Source organism: Zalophus californianus, chromosome 6 (genome assembly GCF_009762305.2).
Source record: "Zalophus californianus isolate mZalCal1 chromosome 6, mZalCal1.pri.v2, whole genome shotgun sequence".
Lineage (NCBI taxonomy): Eukaryota > Metazoa > Chordata > Mammalia > Carnivora > Otariidae > Zalophus > Zalophus californianus.
In genome coordinates this window covers 465,910-481,595 of record NC_045600.1, presented here as the reverse complement: position 1 = coordinate 481,595, position 15,686 = coordinate 465,910, and positions in this window count along the sequence as shown.

Here is a 15,686-nt window from a genome sequence, read left to right as displayed (position 1 = left end):
TTGGTGCTATTGTAAATGGAATCATTTCTCTAATTTATCTTTCTACAGTCTCATTGTTAGAGTATAGAATATAGTTCTGTGCTTTGATTTTCTATCCTGCAACATTGCTGAATTGCTGTATGAGTTCTCATAATTTGGGGTGGAGACTTTTGGGTTTTCCACATAAGGTATCATGTCATCTACAAAGAGGGAGAGTTTGACTTCTTTTTCGCCAATTAGGATGCCTTTTATTTCTTTTTGTTTTCTGGTTGCTGAGGCTAGGACTTCTAGCACTATGTTCAACAGGAGTGGTGAGAGTGCGCATCCCTGTCATGTTCTTGACCTTAAAGGAGAAGCTCTCAGCTTTTCCTCAAGGAGAATGATATTCACTGTGGGCTTTTCATAGATGGATTTTATGATATTGAAAATGTTCCCTCTATCCCTACACTGTGAAGAGTTTTAATCTGGAATAGATGTTGTATTTTCTCAAATCCTTTTTCTGCATCAAGTGAGAGGATCATATTGTTCATGTCTTTTGTTTTATTGATGTGCTCTATCACGTTGATTGATTTGGGAATGTTGAACCACCCTTGCATCGCAGAAATAAATGCAACCTTGTCATAGTGAATAATCCTTTTAATGTACTGTTGGATCCTACTAGCTAGGATCTTGTTGAGTATTTTGGCATCCATGTTCATCAGGATTTTGGTGTGTAATTCTCTTTTTTGATGGGGTCTTTGCCTGGTTTTGGGATCAGGGTAATGCTTGCCTCATAAGAGTTTGGAAGTTTTCTTTTTGTTTCATTTTTTTTAGGACAAAAATTTAAGCATTATATATAATTTTGGTCTTTCCTTCATATTCACATCCAAGTATCAGCCATGCTTGTTACTTCTACACTCAAACTATAATTATTTCATCTTATATATTTTATTTTTTAAATTTTATTTTATTATGTTATGTTAGTCACTATACAATACATCATTAGTTTTTGATGTAGTGATCCATGCTTCATTGTTTTCATAAAAAACCCAGTACTCCATGCAGCATGTGCCCTCCTTAATACCCATCACCAGGCTAAACCCATCCCCCCACCACCCTCCCCTCTAAAACCCTCAGATTGTTTCTCACTGTCCATAGTCTTTCATGGTTCCTCACTTCCTCCGATTTCCACACCCTCATTTTTCCCTTCCTTCTCCTAATGTCCTCCCTGCTATTCCTTATGGTCCACAAATAAGTGAAACCATATGATAAAAGACTTTCTCTGCTTGACTTATTTCACTTAGCATAATCTCCTCCAGTCCTATCCATGTTGATGTAAAAGTTGGGTATTCATCCTTTCTGATGGCTGAGTAATATTCTATTGTATATATGGACCACATCTTCTTTATCCGTTCATTTGTTGCAGGGCATCTCGGCTCTCCACAGTTTGGCTATTGTGGATATCCTGCTATGAACGTTGGGGTGCACATGGCCTGTCTTTTCACTACATCTGTGTCTTTGGGGTAAATACCTAGTAGTACAATTGCTGGGTCATAGGGTAGCTCTATTATTAAATTTTTGAGGCACCTCCACACTGTTTTCCAAAGTGGCTGTACCAACTTGCATTCCCACCAACAGTGTAAGAGGGTTCCCCTTTCTGCACAACCTCTCCAACATTTGTTGTTTCTTTCCCTGTCCATTTTTGCCATTCTAACTGGTGTAAGGTGGTATCTCAATGTGGTGTTGATTTGAATTTCCCTGATGGTTAATGATGATGAGCATTTTTTCATGTGTCTGTTAGCTATTTGTATGTCTTCTTCAGAGAAGTGTTTTTTCATATCTTCTGCCCATTTTTTGACTTGGTTATTTGTTTTTTGGGTGTTGAGTTTGAGAAGTTCTTTCTAGATCTTGGATACCAGCCCTTTATCTGTAGTGTCCTTTGCAAATATCTTCTCCCATTCTGTGGGTTGCCTCTTTGTTTTGTTGACTGTTTCCTTTGCTGTACAGAAGCTTTTTATCTTGATGAAGTCCCCAAAGTTCTTTTTTGCTTTTGTTTCTCTAGCTTTTGGAGATGTATCTTGAAAGAAGTTGCTGTGGGCGATGTCAAAGAGGTTACTGCCTATGTTCTTCTCTAGGATTTTGATGGATTCCTGTCTCACATTGAGGTCTTTCATCCATTTTGAGTTTATCTTTGTGTGTGGTGTTAGAGAATGGTCGAGGTTCATTCTTCTGCATGTGGCTGTCCAATTTTCCCAGCACCATTTATTGAAGAGACTGTCTTTTTTCCATTGCATGTTTTTTCCTGCTTTGTCAAAGATTATTTGACCATAGAGTTGAGGGTTCATATCTGGGTTCTCTATTCTGTTCCATTGGTCTATATGTCTGTTTTTGTGCCAGTACCATGCTGTTTTGATGATCACAGCTTTGTAATATAGCTTGAAATCAGGCAACGTGATGCCCCCAGCTTTCTTTTTCTTTTTCAACATTTCCTTGGCGATTCGGGGTCTTTTCTGATTCCATACAAATTTTAGGATTGTTTGTTCCATTGGTCTATATGTCTGTTTTTGTGTCAGTAACACTTTCTTGGTTACCACTGCTTTGTAATATACCTTGAAATCGGGCAACGTGATGCCCCCAGCTTTGTTTTTCTTTTTCAACATTTCCTTGGCGTTCAGGGTCTTTTCTGATTCCATACAAATTTTAGGATTGTTTGTTCCAGCGCTTTGAAAAATGTCTTTGGAATTTTGACGGGATGGCTTGAAGGTATAGATTGCTCTGGGTAGCATAGACATTTTAACAATGTTTGTTCTTCTGATCCATGAGCATGGAATATTTTTCCATCTTTTTGTGTCTTCTTCAATTTCTTTCATGAGTGTTTTGTAGTTCCTAGAGTATATAGATCCTTTACCTCTTTGGTTAGGTTTATTCCGAGGTATCTTATGATTTTTGGTGCTATTGTAAATGGAATCGTTTCTCTAATTTCTCTTTCTACAGTTGCATTGTTAGTGTATAAGAAAACAACTGATTTCTGTGCATTGATTTTGTATCCTGCCACATTACTGAATTGCTGTATGAGTTCTAGTAATTTGGGGGTGGAGTCTTTTGGGTTTTCCACATAAAGTATCATGTCATCTGTGAAAAGAGAGAGTTTGACTTCTTCTTTGCCAGTTTGAATACCTTTTATTTCTTTTGTTTTTTGATTGCTATTGCTAGGACTTCTAGTACTATGTTGAACAATAGTGGTGAGAGTGGGCATCTTTGACGTGTTCCTGATCTTAAGGGAAATGCTCTCAGCTTTTTCCCATTGAGAATGATATGTGGTGTGGGTTTTTCATAGATGGATTTTATGAACTTGAGGAATGTTCCCTCTATCCCTATACTCTGAAGAGTTTTAAGCAGGAAAAGATGTTGTATTTGTCAAAGGCTTTTTCTGCATCAATTGAGAGGACCATATGGTTCTTCTCCCTCTTATTAATGTGTTTTATCACAGTGATTGATTTGTGAATGTTGAACCACCTTGCAACCCGGGTATAAATCCCACTTGGATGTGGTGGATAATCCTTTTAATGTATTGTTGGATCCTATTAGCTAGGATTTTGTTGAGGATTTTGGAATCCATGTTCATCAGGGATATTGGTCTGAAATTCTCCTTTCTGATGGGGTCTTTGCCTGGTTTGGGGATTTAGGTAATGCTGCCCTCATAGATGAGTTTGGAATTTTTTCTTCTGTTTCTATTTTTTGAAACAGCTTCAGTAGAATAGGTATTATTTCTTCTTTGAATGTTTGGTAGAATTCCCCAGGGAATTCACCGGGCCCTGGACTCTTGTGTTTTGGGAGGTTTTTGATCACTTCTTCAATCTCGTTAGTGGTTATTGGTCTGTTCAGGTTGTCAATTTCTTCCTGTTTCAGTCTTGGCAGCTTGTAAGTTTCCAGGAAGGCCTCCATTTCATCCAGATTGCTCAGTTTATTGGCATATAGTTGTTGATAATAATTTCTAATAATTGTATCTATTTCCTTGGTGTTAGTCATGATCTCTCCCCTTTCATTCATAATTTTATTAATTTGGGTTCTTTCTCTTTTCTTTTAGATAAGTCTGGCCAGTGGTTTATCGATCTTATTAATTCTTTCAAAGAACCAGCTTCTAGTTTCATTGATCTGATCTCCTGTGTTTCTGGTTTCTAATTCATTGATTTCTGCTCTAATTTTCATTATTTCTCTTCTAATGCGTGGCTTAGGCATTTTTTTTTTTTTTTTTTTTTTTTTTTTTTGCTTTTCCTCTAGTTCTTTAAGGTGTAGAGTAAGTTGGTGAATTCGGGATTTTTTTATTTTTCTGAGTGAGGCTGGATGGCTATGTATTTCCCCCTTAGGACCGCCTTTGCAGTATCCCATAAGTTGTAGACCGATGTGTTTTCGTTCTCATTGATTTCCATGAATTGTTTAAGTTCTTCTTTGATTTCCTGGTTGACACAAACATTCTTGAGCAGAATGGTCTTTAGCTTCCAAGTGTTTGAATTTCTTCCAAATTTTTCCTTTTGATTCAGTTCAGTTTTAGAGCATTGTGGTCTGAGAATATGCAGGGAATAATCTGAATCTTTTGGTATCAGTTGTGACCTGATTTGTGTCCCAGTATGCGGTCTATTGTGCAGAAAGTTCCATGTGTACTCGAGAAGAATGAGTATTCTGTTGTTTTTGGGTGGAATGTTCTGTAAATATCTATGTGGTCCATGTGGTCCAATGTATCATTCAAAGCTCTTGTTTCCTTGTTGATTTTTTGCTTAGCTGATCTGTCCATTGCTGAGAGTGGAGTATTGAGGTCTCCTACAATTAACGTATTGTTATCAATATGACTCTTTATTTTGGTTAACGGTTGGCTTATATTGATGGCTGCTCCCATTGTTGGGGGCATAGATATTTACAATTGTTAGATCTTCTTGTTGGATAGAGCCTTTAAGAATGATATAGTGTCCTTCTGTGTCTCTAAGTACAGACTTAGTTTAAAATCTAATTTGTCTGATATAAGGATTGCTACCCCAGCTTCTTTTGAGGTCCACTGGCATGGAAGATGGATCTCCATCCCTTCACTTTCAGTTTGGATGTATCTTTAGGTTCAAAATGAGTCTCTTGTAGACAGCATATGGATGGGTCCTGTCTTTTTATCCAATCTGCAACCCTGTGCCGTTTTATGGGAACATGTAAGCCATTCGCGTTGAGAATGATTATTGAAAGATCTGAATTAATTGTCATCATGTTGCCTGTGAAGATGTTGTTTTAATAGATTGTCCCTGTAAATTTCTGTTGTATATAACTCTTGGGGTCTTTCTACTTTTATAATACCCCCTTAATATTTCTTGCAGGGCTGGGCTTAGTGGGCACATATTTTTTTCTGTTTCTGCTGGTCTTGGAAGCTCTGCATCTCTCCATCCATTCTAAATGACAGCCTTGTTGGATAAAGTATTCTTGGCTGCATGTTCTTCTCATTTAGTATCCTGAATATGTCTTGCCAGGCCTTTCTGCCTTGCCAGGTCTCTGTGGATAGGTCTGACGTTATTCTGATGTTCCTCCCTCTGTACATATGGAATCTGTTCCCCTTAACTGCCCTTAAGATGGTTTCCTTGGTTCTAAGATTTGCAAGTTTTACCATTACATGCCAGGGTGTTGGCCTGTTTTCCTTGCTCTTGGGAGGGGTCCTCTCTGCCTCTAGGATGTGAATGTTTGTTTCATTCCCCACATTAGGGAAGTTCTCAGCTACAATTTGCTCAAATACATCTTCTAGTCCTTTCTCTCCACTGCCTCTGGGATTCCAATTATTCTGACATTTACTTAATTGCTGTGTTACTTCTCATAATTTGGGGATGGAGTCTTTTGGATTTTCCACGTAAGTATCATGTCATCTGTAAGGAGAGAGAGTTTGATTTCTTCTTTGCCAATTTGAATACGTTATATTTCTTTTTGTTGTCTGATTGCTGTTGCTAGGACGTCTAGTACTATGTTGAACAATAGTGGCGAGAGTGGGCATCCTTGACGTGTTCCTGATCTTAAGGGAAAGGCTCCCAGCTTTTCCCCATTAAGGATGATGTTTGCTGTGTTTTTCAAAGATGGATTTTATGAACTTGAGGAATGTTACCTCTATCCCTATACTCTGAAGAGTTTTAATCAGGAAAGGATGCTTTTTTTTTTTTTGTCAAATGCTTTTTCTGCATCAATTGAGAGGACCATATGGTTCTTCTCTCTCTTCTTATTAATGTGTTCTATCATTGATTGATTTGCAAGTCTTGAACCACCCTTGCATCCCCGGGATAAATCCCACCTGGTTGTGGTAGATGATCCTTTTAATGTATTGTTGGATCCTATTAGCTAGGATTGTTTTTTAAAATTTTATTAGCTTATATTAGTCACCATACAATACATCATTAGTTTTTGATGTGGTGATCCACGATCCATTGTTTTCGTATAACACTCAGTGCTCCATGCAATACGTGCCCTCCTTAATACCCATCACCAGGCTAACCAATTCCGCCTTCCCCCTCCCCTCTAAATCCCTGTTTGTTTCTCAGAGTCCATATTAGCTAGGATTTTGTTGAGGATTTTGGAATCCATATTCATCAGATATTGATCTGAAATTCTCCTTTTTGATGGGGTCTTTGTAAGGTTTGGGGATTAAGGTAATGCTGGCCTCATACATTGAGTCTGGAAGCTTTCCTTCTGTTTCTATTTTTTGAAATACTTTCGGGAGAATAGGTATTATTTCTTCTCTGCCTGTTTGATAGAATTCCCCAGGGAATCCATCAGGCCCTGGACTCTTGTTTTTTGGGAGGTTTTTGATCACTACTTCAATTTCGTTGCTGATTATTGGACGATTCAGATTGTCAATTCCTTCCTGTTTCAGTCTTGGCAGTTTATAGGTTTCCAGGAAGGCATCCATTTCATCCAGATTGCTCAGAGTATTGGCATATAGTTGTTGATAAAAATTTCTAATAATTGTTTCTATTTCCTTCGTGTTAGTTGTGATCTCTCCCCTTTCATTCGTAATTTTATTAATTTGGGTCCTTTCTCTTTTCCTTTGGATAAGTCTGGCCGGTGGTTTATCGATCTTATTAATTCTTTCAAAGAACCAACTTCTAGTTTCATTGATCTGATCTCCTGTGTTTCTGGTTTCTAATTCATTGATCTCTGCTCTTATCTTAATTACTTCTCCTCTAATGCGTGGCTTAACCATCATTTGTTGCTTTTTCTCTAGTTCTTTAAGGTGTAGAGTTAGTTGGTGAATTCGGGATTTTCTATTTTTTTGAGTGAGGCTTGGATGGCTATGTATTTACCCCTTAGGACCGCCTTTGCAGTCTATCCAAACAACATGAATGTTTGTTTCATTCCCCAGGTTAGGGAAGTCCTTAGCTACGATTTGCTCAAATATATGTTCTACTCCTCTCTCTCTCTCCACCCCCTCTGGGATCCCAGTAATTCTGACATTGGAACTGGTGTCACTTATTTCTATGATTCTATTTTCATGGATTCTGAGTTTTTCCCCTGGCCTCTTCTTTTTCCTTCTTTTCTATCAATTGTTCTTCTAGATCACTAATCTGTTCTTCTGCCTCGCTTGCCCTAGCTGTTAGATTATCTAGATTGGATTGGATCTCATTGATAGCATTTTTATGTTCTGCCAGTTCAGCTTTCATTTCTCCTCTTAGAGACTCTATGTTGCCTTTAATTGATTTCTCCATTCTAGCTATTGTCTTCACAATTGCTAGCCTGAATTCCATCTCCGATATCTTGGTTATATCTCCAACCATTTGTAAATCTGTGGCAGGAGTCACAGTCTCTGAGTCGTTCCTATTTTGGGAGTTCCTCCTCCTAGTCATTCTGTTGAGGGGTGGCTGAGGGAATGTATAGAGTCCAAATTATTGACCACAACCCAATCAAGATGCACCTGTTTTGTAGGGACCTTAGGGTGGTGGGCCTCTTGTTCTCCCAGCCTGTCTTCTGCAGGAGGGGCCTGCTACACTGTTACTCAGGCAACCCTGTTTGAGCAGAGTTGCTCTGCCCCTGTGTTGCGGGATTGACTCAGTGAAAACGGGTGTTTTGGGGCTTTTGTTCTCTGGCAGCTTTCCATGGCGGTTTTCTGTGTCTCTTCCGAAAGTCGGAGCAGAAGACATCGTTTCCAACCCTCTGCCTCAGAGCTGAGAGATCGTAGTCTGTTCTCCAGTGAGCGCTCCAGGCCACACTATCTCCATTTCTGTCTGTTCTGCTATAAACTGCAGCATCCTGGGTTGTGCGCCCCTCAGCAGGGCTCCCAGTCCTCACCCCCAGGTCAGGGCACATGTTTGCCATTTGTGCTTCTACAACCACCAGTCACCCCCAGTTCGCATGCGCTGCCCCACATCTCCATGTTTCAGCCCGGGATGCTGCCCTATAGTCCTTTCCCTGTTGTTACCAGTCTGTGAGTGTGTGCCCGGTCCCCAGCATGGGAGGTTTTGCGCTCCTGTGTTATTTCGCCTTCCTGGTGCCCGCTCTTATGGCAACTCCCTCCCTGTTTATCTTCCAATATCTGTTCCTAGAATCATGGCTCCCTGATTCATATCTTGAAACCAACCACCCACGATATTCTGTTTGTAGAGATCCAGGTATATCTTCTTCCATCTCAGGCTGATGTTGTGGGTGCTCAGAGTGGTCTGGTAGATATCCAGCTCAATTCTGGGGACTAGTTGGAATAGGGTCCCCTACTCTTCCATCATCTTTTCTGAACCCTCCTTCCATTTTTTTTCTTGTGGTTGAGTTCCAGTTTCACAGAATTGTGGTCTGAGAATATGCAGGGAATAATCTCAATCTTTATTGTATTGGCTGAGACCTGATTTGTGACTCAGTGTGTGGTCTATTCCGGAGAACGTTCCGTGTGTGTTCGAGAAGAATGAGTACTCTCTTGTGTTAGGGTGGAATGTTCTGCACATATCTATGAAGTCCATCTGGTCCAGTGTGTCACTCAAAGCTCTTGTTTCTTTGTTGATCTTCTGTTTAGATGATCTGTCCAGTTCTGAGAGCGGAGTGTTAAAATCTCCTACTATTTATGTATTGTTGTTGATATGATTCTTCATTTTGGTTAACAGCTGGCCTATGTAGTTGGCTGCTCCTATGCTGGGGACATAAATATTTACAATTATTAGATCATCTTGTTGGACAGACCATTTAAGAATGATATAGTGCCATAAGGTAGCTCTATTTTTAATTTTTTGAGGCACCTCCACACTTTTCCAAAGCGGCTGTACCAACGTGCATTCCCACCAACAGTGTAAGAGGGTTCCCCTTTCTCCACAGCCTCTCCAACATTTGTTATTTCTTGCCCTGTCCATTTTTGTCATTCTAACTGGTGTTAAGTGGTATCTCAATGTGGTTTTGATTTGAATTTCCCTGACGGCTAATGGTGATGAACATTTTTCCATGTGTCTGTTAGCCATTTGTGTGTCTTCTTTGGAGACGTGCTTGTTCATTCTTCTGCCCATTTTTTGACTTGGTTATTTGTTTTTTGGGTGTTGAGTTTAAGAAGTTCTTTCTAGATCTTGGATACCAGCCCTTTATCTGTAGTGTCCTTTGTAAATATCTTCTCCCATTCTGTGGGCTGCCTCTTTGTTTTGTTGACTGTTTCCTTTGTTGTGCAGAAGATTTTATCTTGATGAAGTCTCAAAAGTTCATTTTTGCTTTTGTTTCACTAGCCTTTGGAGATGTATCCTGAAAGAAGTTTTTGTGGTTGATGTCAAAGCGGTTACTGCGTATATTCTTCTGTAGGATTTTGATGGATTCCTGTCTCACATTGAGGTCTTGCATCCATTTTGAGTTTATCTTTTTGTATCATGTTAGAGAATGGTTGAGTTTCATTCTTTTGCATGTGGCTGTCCAATTTTCCCAGCACCATTTATTGAAGAGACTGTCTGTTTTCCATTGCATATTTTTTCCTGCTTTGTCAAAGATTATTTGACCATAGAGTCGAGGGTCCATATCTGGGCTCTCTATTCTGTTCCATTGGTCTATATGTGTGTTTTTGTGTCAGTACCATTCTGTCTTGGTGATCACTGCTTTGTAATATAGCTTGAAATTGGACAATGTGATGCCCCCAGCTTTGTTTTTCTTTTTCAACATTTCCTTGGTGATTCGGGGTCTGTTCTTATTCCATACAAATTTTAGGATTATTTAAAATTAAAAATAGATCTATCCTATGACCCAACAATTGCACTCCTGGGTATTTACCCAAAGACACAGATGTAGTGAAAAGAAGGGCCACATGCACCCCGATGTTCATAGCAGCGATGTCCACAATAGCCAAACTGTGGAAAGAGCTGAGATGCCCTTCAACAGATGAATGGATAAAGAAGATGTGGTCCATATATACAATGGAATATTACTCAGCCATCAGAAAGGATGAATACCCAACTTTTACATCAGCATGGATGGGACTGGAGGAGATTATGCTAAGTGAAATAAGTCAAGCAGAGAAAGTCAATTATCATATTGTTTCACTTATTTGTCGAACATAAGGAATAGCATGGAGGACATTAGGAGAAGGAAGGGAAGAATGAAGGGGGGGAAATTGGAGGGAGAGATGAACCATGAGAGACTATGGACTCTGAGAAACAAACTGAGGGTTTTAGAGGGGAGGGGTGTGGGGGATGGGTTATCCCAGTGGTGGGTATTAAGAAGGGCACGTACTGCATAGAGCACTGGATGTTATATGAAAACAATGAATCATGATCACTTTATCAAAATCTAAAGATGTATTGTATGGTGACTAACATAACATCATAAAATAAAATTTAAAAAAAGAATGATATAGTGTCTCTGTGGATCTCTTACTACAGTTTTTGGTTTAAATTCTATTTTGTCTGATATAAGAATTGCTACCCCAGCTTTCTTTTGAGATCCATTGGCATGATAAATCGTTCTCCATCCCTTTAGTGTCAGTCTGGAGGTGTCTATATGTTCAAAATGAGTGTCTTGTAGACAGCATACAGATGGGTCCTGTCTTTGTATCCAATCTGCAACCCTGTGCCATTTAATGGGAGGATTTAGGCTGTTCGTTTGGAGAGTGATTATTGAAAGATATGAATTTCTTCTCATCATGTTGCCTGTGAAGTCCTGGTTTCTATAGATTATCTTTGTAAATTTCTGTTCTATATCACTCTATATCACAACCCCCTCTTAATATTTTTTGCAGGGCTGGCTTAGTGGTCACATATTCTTTCATTTTCTGCCAGTCCTGCAAGCTCTGAATCTTTCCATCCATTCTAAATGACAGCTTTGCTGGATAAAGTATTCTTGGCTGCATGTTCTTCTCATTTAGTATCCTGAATATTTCTTACCAGCCCTTTCTGGCTTGCCAGGTCTCTGTGGACAGATCTGATGTTATTCTGATGTTCCTCCCTCTGTACCTAAAAAAATCACTTCTCCCTAGCTGCTCTCTGGAAGCTTTCTTGGTTCTGAGGTTTGCCAGGGTGCTGGGCTCCGTGGAAACTAGTTTTTTGAGCTTTCATTGTCTGCCAGCTTTCTGAGCCTATTCTGAGGGTCAGAACAAAAAAATGGCTGTACCCAGACCACCTCTGTCCTAGAGCAGAGAAATCGCAGTCTACTCTTTCCGAACCCTCCAGAACACAGTCTCCATTTCTGTAACTGCTGCTGAAAACCAAAGCCTACCACAAGTGGTGCGCATCCACAGCGACCTTCTCAGTGGTTGATCCACAAGCTCCACTTGTCTCTGCCCTTGGTTCTTCTGAAACTGCAGGCAGGCCTGGGTTTGCGAGTGTGCCCCCACAGCTCCTGGATCGTGTTTGAATGCTATTATAAAGCCATTCCCGGCATCACTGTTCTGCGAGTTATCGCCCCACCCCCTTGTGGTATGCTCTTGCACTCTGGTGTCATATCACTTTCCAGGGGCCAGCTTATGGCAGATCCCTCCCCCTTCTGCTTGTCTTCTGATATCTGCCCACAGATTCATGATTCCTCCCTTCATACCTTGGGACAGGTTGTGTTCTTCTGCTTGTAGAGATCAAGATATATATTCTTACATCTCAGGCTGATTTTGTGGGTGCTCATGATGGTTTGGTAGATACCAGCTAAATTGAGGGGACTGGTTAAAATGTAGTCCCCTACCCCTCTACCATCTTGCTCCCTTCTCCTACTGTGGGTCTCTATCTCTTACCTGTCTTCTGTCACCTCTTGTTTCTTTTACTGTGGGTCTCTATCCCTTACCTGTGTTCTGTGTCCTCTAGGTTCTGTTACTGTGAGTCTCTATCTCTTACCTCACATCTCTCTCCTCTTAGTCCCATTACTCTGGGTCTCTATCTCTTACCTGCCATCTGTCTCCTCTAGGTTTTGTTACTGGGGGTGTTGTTTATCACCTACCTGTCTTCTGTCTCCTCTTGGATCTGTTATTGTGGGTGTCTGTCTCTTTCCTGTGTTCTGTCTTCTCTACGTACTGAGATGGTCGGTCTCTATTTCTTACTTGTCTTTACTCATCTGGCTAGAGTTACTGTGGGTCTCTATCCCTTACTGCCCATTTCTCTCCTCTTGGTTCGTTTACTATGGGTCTCTATCTCTTAGCTGTCTTCTTCACCTCCAGGTTCTTTTATTATGGGTCTATGTTTCTTATTTGAAATCTGTCTCCTATTGGTTATATTATGGTGGGTCTCTCTCTTACCTGTCTTCTGTTTCCTCTAGGTTTTGTTACAATGGGTCTTTATCTCCTACCTCCAACCTGTCTCCTCTAGTTTCTGTTACTATGGGTCTCTGTCTCTTATCTGAAATCTGTCTCCTATTGATTCTGTTAATGTGGGTTTCTATCTCTTACCTGTATTCTGTCTCCTCTGGTATCTGTTACTGTAGGTCTCTATCTCTTACCTGTCTTTGGTCACTTCTAGGTTTTTTTGCTCTGGGTCTGTATCTCTTACCTTCCATCTGTCTCCTCTAGGTTCTGTTACTGTGGGTCTCCATCTCTTACCTCTTATCTGTCTCCTCTGGGTTTTGTGACTGTGGGTCTTTGTCTCCTACCTGTCTTATGTCTTCTCCTGGACCTGTTACTGTGGGTTTCTATCTCTTTCCTGTGTTCTTTCTTCTCTAGGTTCTGTTACTGTGGGTTTCTATTCTTACCTGTCTTCTGGCTGTTCTTGGTTCTGTTACTGTGGGTCTCTATCTCTTACCTCCAATCTCTCATCTTGGTTATGTTACCGTGGGTCTCACTCTTACCTGTGTTTTTTTCTCCTGTAGGTTCTGTTACCTTGGGTCTCTATCTCTTACCTGTCATCTGTATCCTCTTGGTTCTGTCACTGTGGGTCTTTATCTCTTACCTGTCTTCTTCTCCTTTAGGTTCTGTTACTGTGGTTCTCTATCTCTTACTTGTGTTCTGTCTCCTCCTGTGTTCTGTCTCCTCCTGGTTCTGTTACTCTGGGTCTCTATGTCTTAGCTCTCATCTGTCTTTTGGTGGTTCCATGTGGTAGGACAGTATTGGAGGGTCCCACATGGGAGCCTCAGGGCCTGGTGGGAGGTAGTTCTCAGAGAGCAGGCATTCTAGCCCAGAGGGTGATGGCATAGTTGTGCCAGTGCCTGGTGCTCTGGCACTCTTCCCGCTGCCTTCCTCACCCACTGGGATCCTCCAGGGCTATGGGGTCCTGGCCCCCTATGGTGGGAGATGCACAGCATGGCCAGGCTGGGATTTCACCAGGCACATCAACAGAGGAAGACTTTCCCCAGCGAGTTATGGAACTTTTCAGGATAGTTTATTGTCATCGAAGAAGAAGAGAAGAAACAGTAAAGGACAAGGAGGGCATGGGGGTCCCTCTGTGTGGGAGCTCCTGGCATTCCCATGTGGGGTGGGTGGGTGGGATGGAGGCTGATCATAGGTCCAGGGGATGCGACTGGGGGTAGCCCTGGGACCGAAAGGAAGAGGGGGCTGGGCAGGCTGCATGGCCCATTGGCAGATTGGCTTCTAGGTAGATGTGTAGGGTGAAGGGGATGGAGGGTGTGGAGAGACCTGAGGATGGTAACCTGGAGACCCCAGTGTCCCTGAGGGCTGGAATGTTGTCCTGGATGCCTGCTTTTTGTCCCACAGCCATCCTAAAATGTGTTCCCCAGATTCATGTCTTAAAGCCCTGACCGCAGGACCTCAGAATGTGACGGTATTTGGAGATGGGTGTTTGGAGAGGTGACAAGGTAAAAGGAGTCATTAATCCAATCCAGTAAGGCTGATCCTCAGTATGTCCTCTTCTCCTTGTAAGAGCAGACGATCAGGACTCAGGCACACACAGAGGGCCAACCACGTGAGGCCAGGGCCAGAGGCCCCAGGAGGCTCCTACCCTGCGAGGCCTGCACCTCTCCCTGCTAATTCCCAGTGTTGTGAAAACAGAAACGTGTGTGGTTGAAGCTGCCAGACTGTGGCTCTTTTGTCTGGCTGCCCATCCTGACTAATACACATCCACCACATGCTTCTTGCTTCTGGCCCTGGCCAGGGATGGCGGTCCCTCCTGCACCCAGCCCCAGGTGATCCCTGGCCGTGCACTCTTCCCGCTGCCTTCCTCACCCACTGGGATCCTCCAGGCCTATGGGGTCCTGGCCCCCTATGGCGGGAGATGCACAGCATGGCCAGGCTGGGATTTCACCAGGCACATCAACAGAGGAAGACTTTCCCCAGCGAGTTATGGAACTTTTCAGGATAGTTTATTGTCATCGAAGAAGAAGAGAAGAAACAGTAAAGGACATTATTGTGCTCCAGAAACTTCAAAAGAAGAAACAAGCTACCCAAGCTACAATAGTGGGTTTCCTTTGAGTGGTGGGTGCACATTCTCTCCTAAGGGGCATGGGGTCTCTTCTTCTCCTCCCTTGCCCAGCCATCTCCCATGTAGGGGATCTGACCTGGCACTCTCTCAAAGACTGGTGGAGAACCAGGCCTAGGGGTCCACCTGGCTCAGGCCCTAAGGCCATAGGGGCTCTCTCTGGTCATCTTGTCTCTGCCCCCAGCTTCCAGGAGCAAGCAGGCATTCCTTCTCAGCATGACTTGGGTCCTGGCCATAGGATGGTGCAGGCTGGGCCTGCTGTCCTGGCCTCCCAGCACCCATCCATCTCTGTCCACTGAGGCTGCATCCCACCCACCTTGGGACCAGGTCACCAGGCCCCTCTTCAGGAGGCCAAACTGGTTGCCATCACTCCTTCCCCAGATGGTGCCACCCTGCCCCTGGTGGGCTTCTGCAGTGGCCAAAGGCCTGGGCCCTTCTCTGCATGGTCTCCGCTGGTGGAGAAGTTCTGACTGACCATTCTCAGCACATTGGAAACTTTTCTGTGGGGTGACGGTGGTCCGTGGCTTCCTCAGGATCTGAGACAACCTGCCTGCTCTGGGGATGTCCTGCCTTCTGGAGCCTGGCCTGGATGGGGTTTGCACAGAGGCCGGGCCCTGCCCAGACAGACACTAGGATCACGAGCTCTCCACCTTCTCCAGGATGACTTTGCACACCAACCCCGGGGCCGTCCTGGTGAGGACCATCCCACCCTGATGCCTCAGTGTCCACAGGGCCCCAGCACTATCTTGGTGGCTACTGAGGAGGGGTCAGCAGGTGTTCATCAGCTCGGGTTGGGGGCACAGCCGGCTGTCGCATTGAGTCTCCAAACGAGGGTTCAGGGGCAAGATGCAGCCCACGGAGTCCACGAGCCCAGAGGGTGGAGGTGCAGGCCCAGGGTGGCTGTGAGTTCAGAGGGTGGCGAGG